At 45.1% G+C, this 20,374-nt stretch overlaps 1 protein-coding gene across 1 annotated transcript in view; it reads left to right on the forward strand.

The window, feature by feature from the left end:
• The window catches only part of LOC126272086 (hemicentin-1), a 1,030,571-nt gene that overhangs the window by 805,086 nt on the left and 205,111 nt on the right, over positions 1-20,374 (forward strand). The window lies entirely within an intron of this gene.

Consider the following 20,374-nt stretch of genomic DNA (forward strand, 5'->3'; position numbering starts at 1 on the left):
ACGGCGTGAGAGTGTACTACTTACACCCAAGTCCACACGGCCCGTGCGATATCGGACGAGAAAAGCTTACCAAGATACCTCAACCACCTTAAGGACGTCCTAAAGAAGAAAGGACACGGCGAGACAAGTCCGGCGCGCTTTCAGAGAAGAGGTACCGAACAGCAAATAGAATACCACGAGGAAAATAAGACAATGATGTATATGTCGTACGCCGGAAAAATATCGGTCAAATTCGGCGGAATCTTGACTCGACCTAAAAATGGCTCTGGGCACTATGGGACTTAACATCTGAAGTCATCAGTCCCTTAAAACTTAGAACTACTTAAACCTAGCTAACCTAAGGACATCACACACATCCATGCCCAGCAGGATTCGAACCTCCCGGCCACTCGACATAACATTAAATTTGTTTCTTGTCCACCTCCGAAAACATGTGCACTACTAGGTACGGTGAAACTTGACTTGGAGCTCCGTAAACCAGATGTCTACCGCCCTACAGACCCAGTCACTCCCCATGCGATGATCACGCCTTAGGACCCTTAAAAAAGGCCTTGAAGGGCCGACGATTCCTCTCGGACGAGGATGTGCAGCAGGCAGTTCCAGACTTCTTCACGCAACAGGAGGCTGCGTTTTACCAGTCGGGTATCATCTACCTGGAGCGACGGTGAGATGATTGCCACAATGCTCATGACGATTTTGACTGATTAGCGTACCTATTCTGTATTGTACTGCCTCCGAAAGGAAACTTTTTGACCGCCCCTTATACTACCCGGTTCTTTCTATTTTACATCTATTTATATGAACTAGGCTGCCATTCGTTGCACCAACAGGAAATTTTGTCGAAGTATTTCCGCTATTCCTTACTTTCGTCTAACAGTGAGTTTACTGTACGAACAGCACCCTCAGCGATTTATCTTATATTTTTACTGATCGTATGCGATAAACGGCTTGAATGTAGGTTCTGGCTGTTAGTAGTGTGCGACGAAAAATACACAGTATAGGATTCACCATCCGACAAACGACTCATGAGCCTTTGCTGACAGCTCACCAGAATGTTCAACGGTTGGCACGGGACCATAGAACAGTGGCCGTGTGTAACATGGTCCTTAGATTCCCAGTATCGAGCTGACGGGCGCGTGATTGTGCGGCTTATTCCCTGTGAAGATATGTATCCTGCCTGCCAGCAAGGATGTGTTCACAAGATATCAATTAGTCCCGGATTGTTTGGTTACAGGGACAGGTGATAGGTGAACGTTATGTTGACAGTCTTTCAGACTATCTGCGTCTCTTTCTGGCAGTAGAGTACCCTGATGAAGATGCTGTGTTTCATCAGGTAAATATGATATATCACCGCACCTTGCTTACACGTAGGTGGCGTGATTAGTACTCCAATGATTTCACAACCATGCCCCGATCAAGAGATCTTAACACAAACGAGCATTTATAGAATGCTGTCGATACTCGTGCACGCTCGATGAACCAGCAACAACTGCACAAGAAGCGTGGGTCGATGTCTTTCCAGAACGGTTCCAACCCCTTGCAGAGTTCACATCTCGACATGTTACTACAGTTATGAGGGCTTGCGGAGTAGCGACTCGTTAGTAACATCGTATCCACTTCCTTTACACGACTTCAGGGCACTCAACGAATCTCAGTGAAACAAGTCCCGAGGAGATCTATTTTGGTTTTTTTAGAAAGACATCTTAAGCCTTTACGATCCACTCTCGTGTGTAAGAAATCTATGAAAATATGATTGTTGATAGCATGGTAGCCATTTTCTCTGTAAGGAACAGAAGCACTGATGTAAGATTATGTTCCATAGAATGTTGTGGCCTTCAGTATTACTCTAGTCCAGTGGCCCAACCTTTTCTGTCCAGTGCCTCCCACTGCAGCCCCAGACTATGCTTCCCCACCAAAGTTTATTTGTTTTATTTATTTATTATTTTGCTTCTTTCGAAAATTTTTATTTGATAATAGTCTGCCGTCCATACTTTAATAAAAGTTTGTTATCAGTTACAGAGTAATACAGATCTACAGAGCTATAGTGTTTCAGAGCATTTGGTAGCCGAATTAGAAACGTCACTAAGACGTACTTAAATGTCTAATGATATTATTTTCACTTGAACAACACTTTTTACATCTCATATGTTTTTTATTAAAGTTACAAGAAAAAAAGCACAACATGAATGAGACGGTTGAAATTGATTTTCTTTAAGCAGCTCCTGACTAATTACAAACTAGTTAAAGCATATCTAAGGTCATTTTCCACGTTCGGATGACAGCGGCGTTTGTTTTCATAATGTCTTGTCTCGAGAATCTGGTCTCACATATGTGAGTAGATGAGAACTGTACAGGAACTTTTAAGGCTTCCTTTGCCATTCGGTCTTAGATAAACAGGTAGGAAAATGATCCACAATTCTTCCAGCCCCATTTATTGAAGCTGTTCTTTAGCACTGGAATCACGTTTCGGTTCAATTGCATCCTCTTGTGTTTTTCGTCGGGAAGTTCATGCATATCAATTTTGAAGGGTGACTTGCCGATTTCGACTGCCGGTGTTCAGAAGACAAATGGGGGAAATAAAGTTTGTTTTTATTTCTTTATTTTGGCTCTGGGTTACAAGGACCATACATCCAACAACGACTATAAAGTACCAAAGAAACATTTTCGCAAAAAAAGCAGAATAGTACAAAATTACGAAGTTAGCATATAAACACACTCTTAAAGTAAAATAAAAGCTTAGTTAGACAAACACCAGACAGCCGACGACGGCGATGACAATGACATTGGAGCAAAATTACAAACACCACTATACTACAATATTATGACACACACACACACGTGCTCTTATAGAAAAGACAAAGCATTAAAGAGCAAACACCGTACATCATACAATAAGTACAACAATAGCAGAAGAACAGAACTGCAGATAACATCGTACAACAATTTGAGAATTGTAGCATACAGACAGACATACCTAAAAAAAAGAAAAATCCAAAATAACAAACACAATTCCACCAACGGTATGTTAGGAGTGCTAGTAGAACAGTGACATACAATGCATAAGAGGATAATAATGAAAATGTAATGCACAAATAGAGGTTCATAAGCAAGTTAAAACACGAAATTAGGCTCCCGGATACGAACCGGGCTGATGCCATTTGAAAATGATGACCACAGCAACCCATAAATTAATTTTGGATCCTGGTGGCTTTCAAATAATCTGTGAGCAAGTTATATTTATCAAAAGGTGAAGTAATACAGAAACACTGGTAGGGACGGGGTAACCTTTCTTGTAGAAATCTGATTGTGCAGTCGTGTACTTGGAACATTCCAATATGATGTGGTTAAGATCCGTCGCTACCGTTGTGTGCTGATCGCAGAGTCCAGACGTGATAATCTTCAACCGATATAGGTGCGCGGGGTAGTAACCGTCACCCAGCCTCAAGGGAATGAATGATAAAAGTCACGCGACGTCTACGAAGGTGCACCGAGACGAACGATGGTCGAAATGAGATGTTCGATTGGATGGCCGCCCCTGGAGTGCTGAGAGACATGTCATTCACAGTTCCAAGTGTCATAAGCAGCCTTCCGTACCGTCGATGTGAGATCCATGTAAGGGATTGGCGTTGGGTGTAACTGGTCTTCTGTAATACTGCTCTTGGGAAGGGGTTCAACAGTTTCATTATGAAGAATGTCATAATGTCCTTTAATACAAAGTAATTGAACCGCAAGCCCAATGTCTGCGCGTCTCTTATGGTCGCCAAGACGTCCACATCATACCTGTTGATCTCTTTATCAAACGCGGGATATTGTAATTACTCTGGACGAACTTGAATGTCCGGGTACCATAATAAATAGCTTCCCTGAAGGCCAGTACCTCCGCCGTGTAGGTAGAAGATTCAATTGGAAGCGGAATGATTTGGTAGGCGCCACTAGAAGGGCAAAAAAAAAAAAATAAAAAAAAATGGCGTATCCCAAATGGTTCAAATGGCTCTGAGCACTATTGGACGTAACATCTGAGGTCTTTAGTCCCCTAGAACTTAGAACTACTTAAACCTAACTAATCTAAGGACATCACACACATCCATGCCCGAGGCAGGATTCGAACCTGCGACCGTAGCGGTCGCGCGGTTCCAGACTGAAGCGCCTAGAACCGCTCGGCCACACCGGCCGGCTCGGCGTATCCCATACCAGCTTCAGATTTAGAACCGTCCGATCAGATGGGAGCTTACTGCGGCTATTGGATGCTGAGAAAATGCTCCAGATCGCGAGTGATGTTGGTCTCCGTTCGGAAATCGCGTGTCAGATATGTCACTGTGGCTGGAATGAAGACTAGGCTAAGCGGAAAATGAAAAGAGGGGAGTTTAGTGTCTTGTAGAACGGAAGAGTTGGCGCCATTTCTCGTACCTGCGAACTAGTAAAGGAGTTCTGGTCAGTCGAGGTGGCTGTGTGAGTCTTCAGAATAGAACCATCGCCTTAAGAGAGGCACAAAAGGATATCGAAGATCGACTGAGGAGAAAAATATCAGACATCTGCCGTCTTGCAGGCACCTGCATGACGGATGCTTCCACTAGCAGGGCGTTGTTAAGGAAATAAAGGTTTGAACTCTTCTTGAACCAGTTGCAGGTGTTCACTGATGATAATTGTCCACTCGTTGACTGCGCGCTGATGCCTGTTTAGAAGTTCATTAAAGCGAAAGAAAGACGAAAATGTGTCAGCAATAACTTAGTGACGCGCGAGGCAAAGTTGATTCTGCCAACTCTACAAAAAATGCACTCGCTAACTGTAATAAGAATATAAAATTTTCGACTTATTTGCTTTTTTCGGAGCTGTCAGTGACCCCCTATAAATGTCTCAGCTCCTTCCCTCTACCCTCCCACCCAAGCTGGTGAGGCGCCCCCAGGTTAGGAATGACTGCTCTAACCAAGCCTTGGTGTTTATAAATTCTCCTTCCACCCCCCTCCTGCCCCCCTACACACGCACACTTGATGCCTAAGAATGTATCCCATAACCGTCCTCTTCTTTCTGTTTAGTTGTGCCATAAATTTATTTTCAGTATCTCTTCATCAGCAATTTTATATATTTCTCTAATTTTCAGCATTCTTCTGTAACACCACACTTAAATAGCTTCCATTCACTTCTTGTCTGAATTGTTTGTCGTGCTAGTATCTCTTCTGTATAAGGCTACACTACAAACAGTAATTTCCAGAAAATATTTCCTTGTTATTGTAAGTCTGCACTTTTTATCTTCTCTATTTCTGCCATCTCAGCTATTTCGCTCCCCAAGTAGCATAACTCGGCTACTGCACAACATACGCATCCTGAATAGCAGACTCTGACGTAAAAGGATGTTCTTTGCTTGCAACTACTTAGAGTAATGCAAGGACATTTTACGACATTCGTAATCATTTTACTCCAAAGATGTAATGCAGGCAGAGGGAGAATTTGTCTTTGCAACCACTTAAAGTAATGAAAGACCATCTTAAGACATTCGTATTCATTTTACGGCAAATAAGTAATGCTGACAGAGAGAGAATTTGTAGTTTAGAAGCGCTGTAACGAAATTATACAGCGTGTAGTAACTCCTGCGAGAGCCAAACACACACGCCATGAGAGGTTACGGAGTGAAGTGCTGCAGAAGTGCGGAGCGACTGCGCGTGGGGCTGGAATGTGTATCGACGCCTCGCTTCGTTTAGCCTATTTGGCGCATTCCGTTTGAAATTCAAATTAAAATTAAATTAAATCTCTCGCTTCGCCTCTAAATCGTCATCTTGCCATTATTATGCATTCGGCATCATGAATTTTAATGGCGTGTCGGGAGTTTTCTGCAAGTCTTTGGTTACGTCTTGGCGTTCCCTGAGCCATCTTCTCCATTTCAATCAAACTTCTGTGAGTGCTCGACAAACGAAGTTCTCAGGGAGACGGTTGTTCTTTGGTGAGAGGATGGAGGAGAAAAAGTACGAAATTGTTTCGGTGCAAGCAAATACGGTCGATTTAGGCTCGAAGTATGAAATACGATTTGGCGCGGAAGGAGCAGCTATAAATTAGCGCCGGTGTATGTGTGTATAGCCGCGCCGTGTACTCCCCACGCGATGCTCTGCGACGGCGACGCCAGCGCTCCTGGCGGGGCCATAACTCAACTCGCTGCCAGCTACAGCGCCACTACTCGTATAATTAACAGAAACCCGAAGCGCCACTCACAGCGCGTGTGCGTTGACCGACGCCGACCGCAGTCCGCTCTTCTGCGGAGCAAGGAGGCAACTGTCACCTCGTTCTATACCATCGTTCGCTTTCGCTTTGAAATTAACTTCAGGCTGGAATTAAGGAACACTTACAATGACTGTTGAATGGAATGGCCGCAATTAGTGCAGAATGAACAAATCGAAGACGAAAATGATGATGACTAGTAGTAGAAACGTTACCAGCAACTCGCTAAACAATGGTATCTGCCGTGACGTGCAGCAACAAACAAACATTTTAACAGTCACAGTAATTACTGACATTAATACAATTTCATCTCCGGATCCTTGTATCTGAAATATTAATAATAATAATCAGTGGCGGATCGTGCAAAATTTTACCAGTGTGCTACAATATTACAAAAATAACAGAAAACAGAAAATAAATTCACATAAAATACAATTAAAATAAAAATTATTACTCAGTGAGGTAAAATGAAGTTCATACGCCGCCATTTATTTCTGTAGAATTTATCTATAAGAGTGCATTTGAAACCCTCATCGTTAGTTACCATATTCTCCTCAGGTTTTTCTGCCTAACCACACCCTAGGAATTTACGACATACTCGGTAAAATGGCCAAATGCTTGTGACAAGGAAGGTTACAAATGCCATTGCTGAACCTAGAATATGTAAAAAAACGCGAAGAAAGATAAAAAAACCGGAAAAGTGCGGCTAGGACTCAGGCTCCGAGGGTTCCTTACAAACTTTTTTATGTATTCAGATAGTTCATCCATCCATGGAATCGAGAATTTCGACGACTTCTCCTGTTATCGATGTCGACACTAAAAATTAAAAAAAAAAAAAATGGTTCAAATGGCTCTGAGCACTATGGGACTTAATTTCTGAGGTCATCAGCCCTCTAGAACTTAGAACTACTTAAACCTAACTAACCTAAGGACATCACACACATCCATGTCCGAAGCAGGATTCGACCGTAACGGACGCGCGATTCCAGTCTGCAGCGCCTAGAACCGCTCGGCCACACCGGCCGGCACTAAAAATACATCAAAGTATGTCACATAAATGGTTTCATTGACGTAGAAGCTTAAATTTTGTACATTGCCAAGAAACCGTGGACTTTAGTATTAGACATAAATTTCAACTTTGCGGTAGCGTTCTCGCTTCCCGCACCCGGGTTCGATTCCCGGCGGGGTCAGGGTTTATCTCTGCCTCGTGGTGACTGGGTGTTGTGTGATGTCCTTAGGTTAGTTAGGTTTAAGTAGTTCTAAGTTCTAGGGGACTTATGACCATAGATGTTAAGGCCCATAGTGCTCAGAGCCATTTGAACCATTTTGAAATTTCAACTTGATTCGTCTACCCGTTCCTGAGCAAACGAATATTAACAGATAAATGGATATATCGTTTGATATAATTACAGTTTAACAATTTTCGAATTTTTTCCTTTACTTTTACTGTAAAATCTTGCTTCATTGTAAATTTCTTGATTTTACGTCAACGAGAGGTACCCAACAGGCTTTGATCAGTGATTTTACGAGTATTGAATTATGTGACATAATGGCCGTATTTTATTGAGTGCAATGACTTACAAGCTTAAATTGTTTTACACCGCCAAGGGACTATAAACCTTAGTATGTGACATAAATTTCAGCATGATATGTATATCCATTTTTGAGAAAAAATTGTTGTTTACCGTCGGACAAACAGTTAGACAGACAGAAAGACTTACGGACAACAAAGTGATCCTGTAAGGGTTCCGTTTTTATCAACTGAGCCACAGAAACCTAAAAATATTAGCAAACAAAACGATATGAACCTACGTCCATAACTTGACGTCTCTAACCACACAGCCGTGCTGGGCACATACAAATTTATCAATATTGTTGTTTATGTTAGGATTTCCTGAAGACTTCTGCCACTGATGCACCATTAATTGACATTTAATCATTAGAAATTGTAACTAGGGTGATGTGTTTCTGCCGGCCGCGGTGGCCGTGCGGTTCTGGCGCTGCAGTCCGGAACCGCGAGGCTGCTACGGTCGCAGGTTTGAATCCTGCCTCGGGCATGGGTGTGTGTGATGTCCTTAGGTTAGTTAGGTTTAAGTAGTTCTAAGTTCTAGGGGACTTATGACCTAAGATATTGAGTCCCATAGTGCTCAGAGCCATTTGAACCATTTTTTATGTGTTTCTGATAAATCTTCAATACGCCAAAAATAACATTAATAACATAAACGTGCGCGTAGGTGGAACATAACGCTCTCTGACTGTCCTTTACGTTCTAACTTTTCATTGGTCCCTTGGTTAGAGCTGATGGCTTGATGGTGCTATACCCCATTTTATTCCTACGGTGCTTCAAGGATTTCAGCAAGTTGATACGACCTGGGATGACGTCACATCAGAGCATGTGCAGTCGCACACAGACAGCTCTGATTGGATCGTGATGTGGCTGAAATCATTTCAGTGATCGACACTGGTATCGTGGAGAGTGTGCTACAAAAAATGTTTTTGTCTGTTTTCTTTACGCGTCGGCACGCAATCGAAGAGGAATGGCGTAATTTGAGTGTGATTTCCGGCTCACATTCAAAGAGAAATGACATAATTTTAGTGCGACGTTTGCAGGATGCCGTAGCACATTATCATATGATCACCAGCTGCCACTCATTATGATGATGGTAACAGCAAACTAAGGTGGAAGAAACTGACTCATGAAGTTCCAGAAGTTCCGCATCTGTGGCACAGGCCACAGTACCACAAACGTTCAGAGGAAATGTTCCGAATCAGTTTTCTATAGTCATGCACTTCTGCCATAATGTAAGTCCCGCGGCAGTTAGGCAGGACAAAACGAGTCCAGCGTAGTGTATCAACGTAATCATAGCTTTGTGACAATTGGGCAAGCGGCAGTGGCGGTGACAATATGGCAGCGTTGCGTAGCGTAGCTGGGGACAATCTGCTTGAGCTGACTGCCTGAGAAGAACTGACTTCCCCTGCTCTGCTGTCATTTACACTACTGGTCATAAAAATTGCCACGCCACGAAGATGACGCGCTAAAGACGCGAAATTTAACCGACAGGAAGAAGATGCTGCGATATGCAAATGATAAGCTTTTCAGAGCATTCACACGAGGTTGGCGCCGGTGGCGACACCTACAACGTGATGACATGAGAAAGTTTCCAACCGATTTCTCATACACAAACAGCAGTTCACCGGCGTTGCCTGGTGAAACGTTCTTGTGATGCCTCGTGTAAGGAGGATAAATGCGTACCGTCACGTTTCCGACTTTCAGAAAGGTCGGATTATAGCCTATCGCGATTGCGGATTATTGTACCGCGACATTGCTGCTCGCGTTGGTCCAGATCAAATGACTGTTAGCGGAATATGGAATCGATAGGTTGAGGAGGGTAAAACGGAACGCTGTGCTGGATCCCAATGGCCTCGTATCACTAGCAGTCGAGATGACAGGCATCTTATCCGCATGGCTGTAACGTATCGTGCAGCCACGTCTCGATCCCTGAGTCAACACATGGAGACGTTTGCAAGACAACAACCATCTGCACGAACAGTTCGACGACGTTTGCAGCAGCTTGGACTATCAGCTCGGGGACCATGGCTGCGGTTACCCTTGACGCTGCATCACTGACAAGAGCGCCTGCGATGGTGTACTCAACGACGAACCTGGGTGCTCGAATGGATCTGTTTACAGCATCATGATGGTCACATCTGTGTTTGGCGACATCGCGGTGAACGCACATCGGAAGCGTGTATTCGTCATCGCCATACTGGCCTATCACCCGGCGTGATGGTGTGGGGTACCATTGGTTACACGTCTCTGTCATCTCTTGTTCGCATTGACGGCACTTTGAACAGTGGACGTTACATTTCAGATGTGTTACGACCCGTGGCTCCACCCTTCATCCGATCCCTGTGAAACCCTATATTTCAGCAGGATAATGCACGACCGCATGTTGCAGGTCCTGTACGAACCTTCCTGGATACAGAAAATATTCGACTGCTGCCCTGGCCAGCACATTTTCCAGATCTCTCACCAACTGAAAACGTCTGGTCAATGATGGCCGAGCAACTGGCTCGTCACAATACGCCAGTCACTACTCTTGATGAACTGTGCTATCGTATTGAAGGTGCATGTGTATCTGTACCTGTACAAGCCATCCAAGCTCTGTTTGACTCAATGCCCAGGCGTATAAAGGCCGTTATTACGGCGAGATGTGGTTGTTCTGGGTACTGATTTCTCAGGATCAAAAATGGCTCTGAGCACTGTGGGACTTAACATCTGAGGTCATCAGTCCCCTAGAACTTAGAACTACTTAAACGCCGCAAGATATCAGAATCGACCATTGAGCCCCCTCCGCAGGACGAAGAGATGGCACATCACTCTGACGGAGAACACGATAACACTTTCTCGTCTGCCACGGAGACGCGTCATCCACAAGACGGTGAACCGTCCAACAGAGATCGTGCGCAAGCCCCGCGCCCAGAAGCCATGGAACATAGCACGCCTGTTGTCACCGACGCAACTGAGCCGACTCGGCCGGCGCTGCCACCTCTCGCCGATGTCAAACCTGTCGGACATTTTTCATGGGCGGATGACACGGATTTCCCGCCTCCATCTGATGCGGAAATGAGATCTGTTCCTCCGTTAGACCAACACTAAAATGGGGGAAGTTTCTACGGCGACTTCTGCGACTTCTATGGACTTCCAGCATCCACCACAACAATCTTCACTGGCTACGAACCTATCGGCAGCACGGATCTCCCGTCAGGCGTACCGAATAGCTACTATCAATACTAATTATATCGGCTCCCACGCTAAACTTCAACTGCTCCGTGACACGCTAAGAGCAGCGGACATCGACATCGCCCTCTTACAAGAACTGAGGACAGCAACTTGGGCTGGGTGTTATGGATATGAGACGTACCCCGTACCTGCAGCTATGGAACACACAGGCGCAGCCATCTTCCTCCGAGAAGGGATTGCAGTTTCCGATGTCGCATACCTCCCAACAGCGCGAGGGGTGGCCATAACAGTTGAAGGACTCAAAATCATAAATCTCTACGCCCCATCTGGCAGTGATAAACGGAGGGATCGCTCCCAGTTCTACGCAGAAGATATCACACCTTTATTCCTCGGCCGATACGATCATCTCGTCGTCGGTGGAGATTTCAATTGTGTTCTCGAGCGCACAGACCAATACCCCCATTTCACCACATGTCCGGAACTTCGCTTCCTCGTCCGCCGCCTTCGTCTCCTCGACACGGCGACCGCCCGGGGTATACACACATCACGAGCCACTCCGCCAGCCGACTTGATAGAATATACATCTCTAACGCTCTAAAATCAGTTCTCCTCGACGCGGAACGTTGGCCGTCTGCCTTCTTGGATCATGACATCTACATCTGTAGCATGAACCTACGTCAACAATCTATATGGCGCAATGCAGGACCTTGGAAACTCAATGTCGCGCTACTGCGGGACCCTGAATGTCGACAACAGGTCACCGACACGTGGCACACCTGTGTTCAACGAATTACGCGTTACGAGACCACACTGCAGTGGTGGTTGCTGTGCGCGAAACCGGCCATCCGACGCACATTGACACACTATGGCAGAGCCAAAGCCAGGTGGAATCACCATACAACTAATTTCTACTGTAGCGCTCTACGTGAACTCATGGATCAACCTCCATCCCCGGATCGTCTAAAAGAAGCTCAACGCATTAAGGCAAAGATTTTAACCTTGACCAGATGCCGTCTAGAGGGAGCTATTGTACGAGCACGCAGCCAAGATAGGATTAACGGTAAAGAACCTTCTATGCATCATATTATTCAAAATGTTCGTCTTTAATGACAACTTTAGACTTACCTGATGGACGCCGGCTGACTTCGCAAGCTACCATTGCGGATGCATTCACAACGCACTATAGACTTTTCTATCAATAGGTACCTGCCGGTGCAGAGGCCATTGCTGAAGTTGCCCAGGAGGCACTTCATAATCTAAACGCAGCAGCTGCAACCCTCATAACTTCTGAAGTGACCACCGACGACATCCAAGGCGCTGTGGCCATAGGGTCTCTGAATCGATCTCCCGGCCTGGATGGTTTACCTCTCGAATTTTACAGAACCTTCCAAGATTTGATGATGTCACGATGGAGCGACATGTACTGGGAACTTTTGTCCGGCGCGGCGAACCCGCCACCAGTGTTCATGGATGGCTTACTTGTACCAGTCCCGAAACCCGCAGGAGGAACACGACTCGACAGTTATCGGCCGATCACGTTACTCAATTCCGACTTCAAGATTTTCACACGCCTTCTAGCAGTGCGACTCAAACATGTCTTACGAGACATTGTTTCCCACGAACAAACATCTTTAGGCGGCAATCGTAATATACAGACAGCCCTCAGTGAATATCGAGATGTGATCGCTGTGGCAACACACTCGAGACTGCCAGGCGCTTTAATCTCCGTCGACTTCAAACAATCGTTTGACCGCGTCAATCATGCATTCCTCAACGCAGTGATAACCGTATGGGAATTCCCTCGACGTTCACGCAAGGGATTATGCGGCTCCTTCGTGGAGCAACGTCCTGACTTCTCGTCAACGGCAGACTTATAGAACCTATACGGATTGAACGCTCAGTACGGCAGGGTTACCCCTTGTCGACGGTGCTTTATGCCTTTGCGATGGAACCACTCATTTGCGGATTACGGTGACGGACAGGTATTCCACTGCTGCCGAGCTTACGCGGACGACTTGGCCCTCGTCGTACGTTCAGCGGCCGACGTACAAGCTGCGATGCAGTGGATTACCCGTTACAGTGCAGGGGCAGGGATCGCTATGAATATTGCAAAATCATGCGCCATGAAGATCGGCGCGGCCTTCCCGCAGACAGCGTAGTCTCATTTCAACTGGTGGACACCCTTCCCTGTCTCGGGTTGGTGTACACGCGAGAAATTCGGCGCACGTCGGCGATCAATTATCGGGCGCTGGTGCAACGCATCCGGGCCAACATACAAAATCACATACTACGCCCGCTGAATATGTGCCAGAGTGTCACCTTCGTCAGTACCCATCTGGCAGCCCGGATACCACATATAGCTCAGATTCTGCCCATCACTGCGACAATGGGGGCCAGATTACAGGCGGCTTTCGGCTATTTCATTTGTTCTGGACACATCTTCAAAGTCCAGTATGAAGCTCTCACCTTACCGAAGCGGGACGGTGGCCTCGATCTGGTTAATGTGAGAGCCAGGACTACGGCACTTTACACCAATACTATGCTCCGGTTATGGAAAAGCCAAACTGCTAGTTTTACTGGAATGTTGACCACCGAGCTCGCACCTGTTTCGAGACGCCCACCGACGTCTCTGGCACACATCCCACCTCCGATGTCACATATCGGCCGTTTCTTTTTGGAGTACAGCTATATATGCACCGAGCTCCCCAGGGCCAGGAAGACGACCACCCGCGACATCTACCGCCTTCTCCGAAAGTCTCCACCCCGCAACCCCGTCGAAACACGTCACCCCCAGGTTTCATGGCCTACAGTTTGGAAAACGATCCACCAACCATATCACACCACTGACACTACCTCTATGTGGTACCTTCTCGTTAACGGCAAGTATACTACAAGACAGAAACTGCATCGCATCGCACTGGTTGACTCACCCCTGTGCCTCAAATGCAATGTCGAAGATACAGATTTACATCGTTTTGAGTGTGGGCCAGCAGCAGCTGTCTGGACCCTCGTACAGAAGACTGTGGCTTTCTACTTCCGAGTACCACCACACCACGTTTCTCCTACCATGATGATATATCCCGACACGACCTACTTTCCACCGGCTAAGTGGCACGCCATCACATGGATCAGTGGCATGGCTGTCAACCACCTCTTCCGGGACGACATCGTCGATCCGGCGGACTTTTGGACGCGCCTCCAAGTAAATCACCACACCCTTCGCCGCTTCGACACTATCGGGCCACTTTTGCGAACTATTTACAGAGTATTTTCACCAACCCGCCTCAAAGCTGGAATCTCAACGAACAGTGCCAGCTAAGACTGGACGATCCCACGTTCCCCTTCAATGGTCAATGATAGAATGCATTTTGTTCTGATGGCGCGCCAAAGTGGAGCATGGCGCGGAAAGTATTCCTATTTTATTTCACTTCTCTTTTATCCTTCTCTTCTAAGTTTTTTCCTCCTTATACATGTTTATCGTTTTACTGCTGATGGTGAGACTGTATGCTCATTTATGTTAACAAAAAAAAGAATAAAAATAAAAAAGAATAAAAATAGAAGGCCGTTGCGGAAATATAGCTACCTTGTATGTTTTCCGTTTTCAAAGGATATTCTGTTATTTTATGAAGAACGTCGTCTTTTATTTTCATACACAAGACGATTTTATTTCTTTTCTTATAAGCTGAAAAATAAAAAAAAAGATGGTAGAGCAAAATAAGTTGGTAGAGCACTAAAAAAATAAAAAAATAACAAAAAAAGTTGGTAGAGCACTTGCAAAGGTCCCGAGTTCGAGTCTCGGTCGGGCACACAGTTTTAATCTGCCAGGAAGTTTCGAATCTCATCCTGTTGAGCATGGGATGAAAGAGGGGAAGTTTGTTGGATCTCTTCGTTACGAAATGGTCAGCGCAACCCTCCACGGGCAACAATTCGCGAAGAACAACATCCACTATTAATAATTCCGAAACAGTAACGTGTCAGGACAAAACCATCTTTATCTCGCCCCAATTAAGTAGTTAATTGATTAGGAAGGGATACGAACCGGTACAAGAGAATGTCACTTTCGTATATTTATTGAAATCGCCCTTCCGCGTCCATCTGCATATGCAGACTAATCTCAGCAGCTGCTATTAATTTTGATACAGATTTTAGTAATAGATACACTGATTCATGAGGGAGATTTGTTTGTATAGTTTATGAATACTTCATATGAAATGTCTGAATTATGATGGATGGAATTTGAAAGTTGTCCTGCAACATTTCCCGCGTCATACAAATAACGAAAAATGAAGAAGAAACAATGGATAGAACGACAAAGGTAAAAAAATGAAGATATACTGTAGAGCTTATGGCTGGAAAACGAGAGGTCGCGGGATCGAATCCCGGCTGGATCACTTCTTTCCACGCCGCCTTCTAACCTAGCATTCACCTCACACTGATGTGGAGATCGCCAGAAACGAAACGTGGCTCGAATTCGACGTTACACTGAGTCTCCCCTTTGCCCAGTTGGATAACTGTTTAGGGATATAGAAGTCGCCTAAGTGACATCCAGTTAATTGCAACAGTTTCATAACAATTGCTTAGCGACGAAACGTGCGAAAAAACCTGTGGTCTTCAGCTCTGCGTGCATAAAGTAAAATGTTTTTCGAAAATCTGCTTCAGCATGGGATCCAGCTTCGCTTTATTTATATAAAGAAAGTTTTTCAGCAGTGCAGGAAATGACGCAACTTTCAGTTTCTGATTTCCTTGATTCAAAAGTAAATGCGAACACGATTCTTTATGTGGAGGGGCGAAAGATATTACTTGTTTACACTTTCAAATTATTCAGAGGTCTGGTAAACGGATCACCACTGGCTACGACGAGATTTGCGCTTTTGAAAGATGTTAAAGGCATAGGCCTGATCATCTTGAATGGAACTAAGAAATTTATTGCGGATGAATACGGAAGATTTCGAAATAATGCTACGGATGGCTGAGGGACGCAATTCCGGGAATTCGAAGACTATATCAAAATCCGTACAGATGTTCCTCAGACTATCACGGACATATAAAAAGAAGTGAGCAGGGATCTTCAGATTACATGTACATATAGAAAGAAAAAAATTGATAAAACATTTTTTTTTACTTACTAAAACTTGCCTACAACTTACATTTTATGCTTCCATTTTATGCTTTTGATGGATGATCAGTGCAATGGATGTTCAAATGGCAAAAAGATATTTTTTATGTGATACGATCTGTATTTAACAAGCTTCAGATTTTTATTTTACATGTACTGTGAAACCTTCCTTCTTGCCGCATTTTATGATTTTAGATCAGCGGAAGCTACGGCATAGGTTTTGAGCTGTGAGTTTACGAATATCAAAATACGTGACGTACATGACAGAATCTTTCGATTGCGTTGACTTAGGAGCTTAATTATTTTACACCGCGAAGGGACCATAGACTTTACCATGTGACATAAATTTGAACTAGACATGCCCATCGGTTCCATAGAAAAAAAGGATGTCTTAACAGACGAACAGACAGGCAGATGAATTTAAAAAAATGCAAAAAAATATTTTTTGTGTCATATAACCTCAAATTGCAATTTTCAAACTTTTTTCCTTTACTTGTACTGTGAAATCTTCCTTTTTGCCAAAGTTTATGTCTGTAGGTCAACGGGAATTACCCTACAGATTTTGATGGGTGAGTTTTCAAGTATCAAAATATGTTCATAAATGGCCGTATCCTTTGATTCAGGTGGCCTAGAAGCTTAAAAATTTTGCTCCACTAAAACTCAATCGGCCTTAATATGTGACATAAATTTGAACTTGATCCGTCTACCCGTTTCTGAGGAAAAAAGGTTCTTAACAGTCGGGGAGACGGACACACAGACAGAAGGGCAGCAAGCCGTCTTATAAGGGTTCAGTTTTCATATATTGAGACACGGAACCCTAAGAACATGCGAATCCAAAATATGTAGTGTTTTATTTTTTCTGAAGAACTATTTCAGCAACTTTGCTCTGTTTACGTCCAATAAGTTCATTCAGCAGCGCAGCCGATGACTCAGCTTTCTGCTGTCTTTGCATCAACACGATTCTTTGCGTGGCACGGCGAAGAAGTGACTGCCGGCCGTTGTGGTCGAGCGGTTCTAGGCGCTTCAGTCCGAAACCGCGCTGATGCTACGGTCGCAGGCTCGAATCCTGCCTGGGGCCTGAATGTGTGTGATGTCCTTAGGTTAGTTAGGTTTAAGTAGTTCTAAGTATAGGGGACTGATGACCTGAGATGTTAAGTCTCATAGTGCTTAGATCCATTTGAACCATCTGAAGAAGTGACTGATCACATTAGTCAGACCTTGTTACTTGACTATCTGGGACTGTTGGTCTTTCAGCTGTATTTGTTTGGTTGGTTTGTGACAGGGGACCGAACACCGAGGTCATCGGTTCCATCGGATTAGGGAAGGATGGTGAAGGAAGTCAGCCGTGTCCTTCCAAAGAAACCATACCGGCATTTACCTGAAGCAATTTAGGAAAACCACGGAAAACCTAAATCAGGATGGCAGGACGCAGGTTTGAAACGTCGTCCTCCCGCAAGCGAGTCCAGTGTGCTAACCGCTGTGCTAAGCTGGCGCAATTGGCGACGACAATTTGCAAAGGATAGTTAGCACCGATTGTGTTCCGGGGCCTTCCAGCAGCAAACACACACCGTGGCTGCGGAAAGAGAGGACACACGGAATAGATTGCACGTTCATTCTCTGCTCGCACCCCACAACAGTCTCCCGCCTTAATGACGTAAACCTCAATGTGCTTATTCGGGCACTTTCCTCTTTCCTGACAAAGCTATAATCAATTATGTAAAGTCCAGCAGCCCCTCTAGGTAAACGAGGGTAATACTTATTTACTAGCGAGGGTACGCTTGCTACTGGAGCTGTTGACGTCATCACCCACAGCTAATGCTTCTTCGACCACTGGCAGATCGTTTACTCATCCTGTCTGCAGCACACCGTGTTCAGAATGCTAGTTTTCACAGCTTGCACAGTATACTCGGTGGTTATAATTAAAGTTCAGCTACTCACGGACGTCCATTATGGGGTGTAGCTATCGTATGGCAACAAAACGTGTTAGATACGCTAATGCGTTGATGCGGAACCGAATAACGCTGAAAAAAAATTTGTTCCAAATTTTGCCACCAGATGGAAATTTGGCACTTTACACTGTTTGTATGACAGTATGACATCTACGCTGCCATTTGACAAGTCAATGACGTGAGTGAACAATACGAGAAAGAGAGACCATGCAGCAATTACAAATTGGAACTTTTTTTTCAGCTAAAATCGGTTCCACATTAACGCATTACCATATCTATCAACTTTCACTTCCATACAATAATTACAGCCCATACTGGATCTCTATGAGTAGCTCCACTTTAATTACACACATCAAAAAAAGTTTTGCATTACCCCGGCTCCCAGAACTCCTGAAGATAGACGTTAACTATGAATATTGTGTCACAGACACAATTCCTTTGACTGTTCAGAGATGTCACTAAACCCGCCCAAATATGCAAACAAGATTGCATGAGCAGCGCCTATTAGAAGGAGGGGGCTCGATAGCCGATCAGTTCCAGTTATTCCACCAGGAAGGAGGTACACGGCTCGTGGTGTCTGTAGTTCAGCCATGGCTAGACGGTCAAAACCCCGGATCGATCGCGTCCGCATTGTTACTTTCTGCCAAGAAGGGCTCTCAACAAGGAAAGTGTCCAGGCGTCTCGGAGTGAACCAAAACGATGTTGTTAGGACATGGAGGAGATACAGAGAGAGACAGAAACTGTCGATGACATGCCTCGCTCAGGCCGCCGAAGGGCTACTACTGTAGTGGATGACCGCTACCGACGGATTATGGCTCGGAGGAACCCTGACAGCAAGGCCACCATGTTGAATAATGCTTTTCGTGCAGCCACAGGACCCCGTGTTACGACTCAAACTATGCGCAATAGGCTGCATGATGCGCAACTTCATTCCCGACGTCCATGGCGAGGTCCAACTTTGTAACCACGAAACCATACAGCGCGGTACAGATGGGCCCAACAACATGCCGAATTGACCGCTCAGGATTGGCATCACGTTTTCACCGACGAGTGTCGCATATGTCTTCAACCAGACAATCATCGGAGACGTGTTTGGAGACAATCCGGTCAGGATGAACGGTTTGGACACACTGTCTAGCGAGTGCAGCAAGATGGAGGTTCCCTGCTGTTTTGGGGTGGCATTATGTGAGGCTGTTGGTGTTCATGAAAGGCGCTGTAACGGCTGTACGATACGTGAATGACATCCTCTCGCCGATAGTGCGAACCATATCGGCAGCATATTGGCATGGCATTCGTCTTCATGGACGACAATTCGCGCCCCCATCGTGCACATCTTGTGACTAACTTCCTTCAGGATAACGACATCGCTCGACTAGAGTGGCCAGCATATTCTCCAAACATGAACCCTATCGAACATGCCTTGGATACATTGAAAAGGGCTATTTATGGACGTAGTGACCCACCAACCACTCTGATAGATCTTTAAAATCCTATGGATTCACGATAATTCGTATTCTGTTTTCCATGTGGTGAAAGAGATTCTGAATCGAAGCAAGATAATCTCTAGTCCTTTCTTTCAGGAGTGCTAGTTCTGCAGGGTTCGCAGGAGAGCTTCTGTAAAGTTTGGAAGGTAGGAGACGAGTTGCTGGCAGATGTAAAGCTGTGAGGACGGGGCGTTAGTTGTGCTTTGGTAACTCAGTTGGTAGAGCACTTACCCGCGAAAGGCATAGATCCCGAGTTCGAATCTCGGTCTGGCACACAGTTTTAATCTGCCAGGAAGTTTCATTCTGAAGTAGATAAAAAAAAGTATGAAGATATACCTGAGTCATTTCAAATTTATGTCATGCATTTACGAAGTTGTTTTTCTGTAAAGTTTGCAGCATTGATTGATAATCTTTTAATTATGCCACTGCTGTTTGTGGTCACTGTGAGACTAAATAGATTATTTGGATCCACTCACTGATTCTATATAAGGCCAAAATTGCTTAGAATATTTGGGTGACAAGATGTTACTTTGGGGTCCACTGCCACGTGTGGGCACTGAGAGCACAGCCATGCACTGCCAGTGCAGCTGGTTTCTCCGTGGTGTAAATCCCAGAAATGCAAAGCAGTGGGCAACCGAGCTGCTGATCCGTTGCGCGACAAATCAGACGGCGCTGCCGTATAATTTCGTCCGGCGAAGTGGGACAGTTATTCCAGGTGGAGGAAGAATAAGTTGCTTAGCCCGCAGCCAATGATGCAAATGAATTTCCGTCGCCAGCTGTGAATTTTTCAGCGACTGGTATCCGGCACGCGGGCGTAACGGACCATACCGAGGCACGGAGCTGAAGAGAAAGGATCCAACTTCTGTCGAGAACT

The sequence above is a fragment of the Schistocerca gregaria genome, chromosome 5 (genome assembly GCF_023897955.1).
Source record: "Schistocerca gregaria isolate iqSchGreg1 chromosome 5, iqSchGreg1.2, whole genome shotgun sequence".
NCBI lineage: Eukaryota > Metazoa > Arthropoda > Insecta > Orthoptera > Acrididae > Schistocerca > Schistocerca gregaria.